This window comes from Arachis ipaensis, chromosome B4 (assembly GCF_059453495.1).
Source record: "Arachis ipaensis isolate K30076 ecotype BB chromosome B4, ASM5945349v1, whole genome shotgun sequence".
Lineage (NCBI taxonomy): Eukaryota > Viridiplantae > Streptophyta > Magnoliopsida > Fabales > Fabaceae > Arachis > Arachis ipaensis.
The window spans coordinates 68,621,047-68,626,959 of NC_142439.1; the positions used below are offsets into that span (position 1 = coordinate 68,621,047).

The following is a 5,913-nucleotide window of genomic DNA, read 5'->3' on the forward strand; positions in this document are numbered from 1 at the left end:
TAACTCAAGTGTCACCAATTACTCAACCAAAGCAAAGGGGGAAAAATCTAAATTAAATCGGAAGCATCAATAACATGAATTTGAAGAAAGCAATCTTAAATCTGAAATACCTCAATATGTATTAAATAAGAAAATCAATCCTAACATGGAGTTCATAAACCCATATTAACAAACTAAAATAATAGAATAAATAAAAGTAGAAGAGAAATTAAAGTAAAGGAACATTGAACCTGGAATGAAAAAGAAGTAAACCTAACCTTTAAGAGGAATCCTAATCCTAAATCCTAAGAGAGAGGAGAGAGCCTCTCTCTCTAGAAACTACATCTAAAACCTAAAAATTGTGAATATTAAAGTTGTATCTATGAATGAATGGATTTTCCTACTTTATAGCCTCTAATCTGTGCTTTTTGTGCCAAAAACTGGGTCAGAAACAGCCCAGAAACCGCTGGGGGCGAATTTTGCCACGTGCAGGTCGCTGATTTGCACAGATCCACACGTGCGCATGAAACCACGCGTTTGCGTCACTTTTCTTTAGAGCAGCTATGATAAATTATATATCATTTTGAAGCCCTAGATGTTTGCTTTCCAACACAACTAAAACCGCTTCATTTGGACCTCTGTAGCTCAAGTTATGATCGTTTGAGTGCGAAGAGGTCAGGCTAGACAGCTTAGCATTTCCTTCAACTTCTTGTATTCCTTCCACTTTTGCATGCTTCCTTTTCATCTTCTAAGCCATTCCTGCCCTGTAATCCCTGAAATCACTTAACGCACATATCACGGTATCGAATGGTAACAGGAGAGGATTAATATTAGCAAATATAAGGCCAAAGAAGCATGTTTTCAATCATAGCACAAAATCAGGAAGAAAAACGTAAAACATGCGAATTGTATGAATAAGTGTGAGAATAATGGATAAAATCCAATAGATTAAGCACAGGATAAACCCTAAAAATGGGATTTATCAAACGCCCAGTATTGCTCCCTCGCTGGCATTCAACACCAGCTCCTGCTTCTCTAGGGCGTTGAACTCCCATCTTTCTCCTTTGCCTGGCATTCAACGCCAGCAAGGGGATCTCTTCAGGGTGTTCTGTTTTCACTTCTGAGTGTCTCTGTCATTGTTCTAAGTGTTGTACATGATCACAAACATCAAAAGCAAGAGAAAAACTATAATATAAAACTTAAAATAAATGAAAAGAAAATGAAAATATTAAGATAATAGTTGGGTTGCCTCCCAATAAGCGCTTATTTACCGTCATTAACTTGACTGACAGCTCTATTGCGGAGGTAGATAGGGGCTCATAACTTTACCCCTTACAGTGAACTTTCTTTTTGTGCTCTCATGAATGAGCTCCACATGTTCTAGAGACAAGATCCTACTCACTGTATGTGGAATGACTAGACTCTTGGTGAAAATAACTCTCATGCCAGGTGAGAGGCCTTCAGTTGGGATCTTCTTATCCCTCCAGCCTTTAGGTACCTTCTTCTTAGTACCTTCCTTCCCAGTGCTTGATGATGGTTGCCCAACACCAAACTTAGAGTTGGTGTCTGGGGGCTCTGTAAAGTTCTGCATTAAGAGGGAAGACTGAAACACTATGTGTTGCACAATGGTACCAACTCTGTCAGAGGGAGACTGGGGGTTGGGTATCTTGAACAAGATACAATCCTCATGTAGTCTTAAAGAAAAACATATATATATATATATAGAAAAAAGAAAAAAAGAAATAAAAAGGGGACAAAAATGTCCCAAAGTAAAGTTCAATAAAAATCAATGCATATGGAATGTGAATTAAAGAGAATGCATGAGTATGTGAAAAAGTGGGAATCATGGGTAGCTAGGTTGTGTATTAGAATTATATAGGTTGTTATATGTGTTTGGTGAGAGCTTAGGTTAATCAAAGATTCAAATTTCGAGCTCACTTGACCATATGCATCCTACCTTGACCCTAGCCCCATTACAACCTATGAATAAGTCTTCATGATGAATGTATGCATGCATTGAATAATTGTTGATTGTTAGATGAAAAATAAATCTTGGAAAGTATGAGTAGAAGAGAATTAAGTGATCGACCCTATACACTAGAGCTACTAGAGCGGATACACATCCGGTGAGGGTTCGATGCTCAATTCTTTGTTCCCGGCTTTCATGAGTGTTCTTCTTGCAAGTCTATTTGTACTTCATTTTGATATTCAAATTGGTAGGATTCATGAATCATCATACTACTTAGACCTACTTGTTCATATGTGTTCTTGGGGAATGATTTACTTTTAACCAAGTAGGTAGAAGCATTTTGCATTTAGTTGCATGCATGTAGATAGGTTTATATAGTTTCTTTGCATTGAATAAATGTTCATACCCCTTTTCTTGTCCTTCTTTATTCTTAGCATGAGGACATGCTTGGTTTAAAAGTGGGGAGATTTGATAAACCCCAATTTTGTGGTTTATCTTGTGCTTAATTTGGGGGATTTTATCACCTTTTCTCACATTTATTCAATGAAATAGCATGATTTTGGAATTCTCCCTTGATTTATGCTTAAATGTAAAAACATGCTTTTTAGGCCTTAAAACCGCTAAATTTAATCCACTTCAATTCCATTCGATGACTTGATATATTTTTTATGTGATTTCAGGTTTAGAAGGCAAGTATTGGATGGAAGAAGGGAGGAGAAAAGCATGCAAAGTGGAAGAACTCATGAAGAAATGAAGGAACCATAAAGCTGTCAAGCCTGACCTCTTTGCACTCAAACGACCATAACCTGAGCTACAGAGGTCCAAATGAGGCGGTTCCAATTGCGTTGGAAAGCTAACATCTGGGGCTTCGAAATGATATAAAATTTGCTATATATTGCTTTGCGTTCAGGGGCGCGCACGCGCCATGTATGCGTGTGTGCCGATGCTGTCCGTGGGCCACTAAAGTGAAATCGCCCCCAGCGATTTCTGAAGCACTTTGGGCCCAACCCAACTCATTTCTAATGCTATTTCATGCAGAATTCAAGCTTGGGCAAGGGGGGAGCAATTGTTTGTAGCATTAGCATCATGTAGGTTAGTTTCTAGAGAGAGAAGCTTCCTCTTCTCTCTAGAATTAGGTTAGGTTAATTTCCATCTTAGATCTAGATTTAATTACATGTTTTCATCTTGTTTCTTTTATGATTTCTTACTTCTATTCTTTCATTCTCATGATTTGTAATGTAAATTTCTCTTTTATGTTCATGGATGCTCTTTGTTGGATTTGATTTTCTTTTAATGCAATTTAATGTTTGATGTTTCTTTATTGTTGAATTGAGTTGTTGATCTTGTTTCCTTGCAATTTGTAGTTGGTAGGTTTTACTATTCTTGCACATTTTACTATGCTTTCCATTTGTACCCACTAAGTGTTTGACAAAATACTTGGTTGGGCTTTAGAGTAGATTTTGAGCATTCTTGGCTTGGAAAGAGTAATTAGGAAATCTTGAGTCATGAAAACCCAACCTATGTTGGTGACTTAGAGTTGTTGGCTAATATTGTTTCCATTGACGCTAATCTTTTGGTAATTAAATTAGTGAGTTGATTACGACTTTTGGATTGAGATTAGCTAGTTTTGTTAGACTTTCTCTCATGGAAGATAACCTATATCTTCTTCCAATGTTGGAGATGACGTAATAAGATAAATTCTTGTTCATTATTGTGATATGATTGATTAATCTTGTTTGACTTTCTCCCTATTTTGTTGGAGTTGACTAAATAAGATGAATTAATCAATGTATGACTAGGATAGAAAGCCTATGATCTCAATTCTTGCCATGAATGTCTCTCTTTATTAATTGCTTTCTTTAATTGCTCTCTTTACTTTTCTTGTCATTTAATTTCTTGCCCTCTTATCAATCAAAACCCCTTTGCATTTTCATAGCCAATAATCTTACACTTCATTACAATTCCTTGTGAGACAACCCGGAGTCCAAATACTTCGGTTAATTTTCATTGGGATTTGTTCATTGTGACAACCAAAATTTTTGTATGAAAGGACTATTGTTTGGTTTAGAAACTATACTTTACAACGAGAATTCATTAGTGGAATTCTAGACCACACAAAAATTCGCTCATCAACTAGCTCTCCTCTTTCTACAATCCTTCCAAGGATGATGGATTCATCACTGTCCTCCCCAGCGTCTAGGATCACGAAATCCACAAGGATGTAAAGGTCCTCAACCTTTACTAAAACGTCATCCACCATACCATATGCCCTTTATAGGGTCTTGTCTGCCATCTCTAATGATATTTTGGCACGCTGCACCTCTAGAATTCCTAGCCTCTTCATTACTAAAAGAGGCATCAGATTGATGCTTGATCCAAGGTCACATAGTGCCTTCTCAAACGTGACGGTTCCTATAGTAGAGGAAATCAGGAAGCTTCTGGGATCCGATAGCTTCTGAGGAAGCTTCTTCTAGATCAAGGCACTGCACTCCTTGGCCAGTATCACACGCTCGTCTTCCTCCTCTACTGTCTTTGCATGAGAAGAGGCCTTTAGCTTCTTGAGAATTGCCAGGTACCAAGCAATTTGCTCTTCTTTGGACTCCTAATCTTCATCTGAAGAAGAGTATTCTTCGGGTTCCTCTCTTAGCAAAGGGGCGTGCAAGGCGACATTATCAGTCTCCTTATGAGCTCTGATTTCCTTGAGCTCCTCAATGGCAGGCTCCTCTTTGGGTTCGGCCTTTGCCTCCACAATGAGGGCCTTGCGCTCTTTCCTTGGATTTACCTCTGTGTTACTTGGAAGAGTGTTGGAAGAGATCTCTAGGATCCTCTTACTCTGTTGACCAACCTGCACCTAGTTTCTGCCATGAAACTGTGAGTCGTCTTAGATAGGTTGGAGACTATAGCAGCTAAGTTAGAGAGGCTCTATCTGGGTGTCTCCGATTGTTGCTGAGATGTCTTATAAGGTTTACTATTGATCCTATTTTGGTTTATTCCACCATAGTGATTGTTACAGAAGCCTTGTTGAGGCTTCTGCTGATCTCTCCACCCAAAATTGGGGTGATTCCTCCATCCCTGATTGAAAGTATTCCTCCATGGTGGTCCAGGTGTTATCACCTATGCCCACCTCATAAGCTGTCTCTGGAAAGTAAGCCTCTGTGCTCTGCACCCTACTCAAGTGCTGAGTGATCATGTTGATCTACTAGGACATGCCTCTCTTCTGAGTAGTCCCAATGTTCACAGGATTCCTCTCATAGGTGTACATATACTGGTTATTGGCAACCATGTCAATAAGCTTTTGTGCCTCTTCTGGCCTCTTCTTCAGGTGGAGGGATCCGCCTGCAGAATGGTCCAAAGCCATCTTAGACATCTCAGATAGGCTATCATAAAAGATATCTAACATGGTCTAGTCTGAGATCATGTCAGGATGACATCTCTAATTAATTGCGTGTATCGTTCCCAAGCTTCATAGAGGGATTCACCCTCTTTCTGTATGAAGGTTTATACTTCGACTCTAAGCTTGCTCAGCTTTTGAGATGGAAAAAACTTGGTCAAGAACCCATTGACTACCTTCTCCCAACTATCTAGGCTCTCTTTAGGCTGGGAATCCAACCACAGCCTTGCTCTGTCTCTTACCGCAAAGGGGAAGGCATGAGCTTGTAGACTTTTGGATCTACTCCATTAGTCTTGACAGTGTCACATATCTGCAGAAAGTCAAATATGAATTTGTTTGGATCTTCCTGTGGAAGTCAATGAGACTAGCAGTTCTGTTGTACCTGAGTGACTAGTTGTGGTTTCAACTCAAAGTTGTTTGCCCCAATGGCAGGAATGAAGATGCTGCCCCCATAAAAGTCAGAATTGGGTGTAGTGTAAGATTATAGGACCTTTCTTGCGTCACCCCCTGGTGCACGAATCCCTACACTATGTACAGTTGTACCAGCAAGTGCGCTGGGTCATCCAAGTAATAC

General features: G+C 39.2%; 1 non-coding gene across 1 annotated transcript; it reads left to right on the forward strand.

The window, feature by feature from the left end:
- Positions 1-5,364: 5,364 nt before the first annotated feature.
- Positions 5,365-5,467, forward strand: LOC148567811 (small nucleolar RNA R71). Its single transcript, XR_015882097.1, has one exon. It is a non-coding gene; the product is annotated as a small nucleolar RNA R71 (small nucleolar RNA).
- The last annotated feature ends 446 nt before the right edge of the window (positions 5,468-5,913 follow it).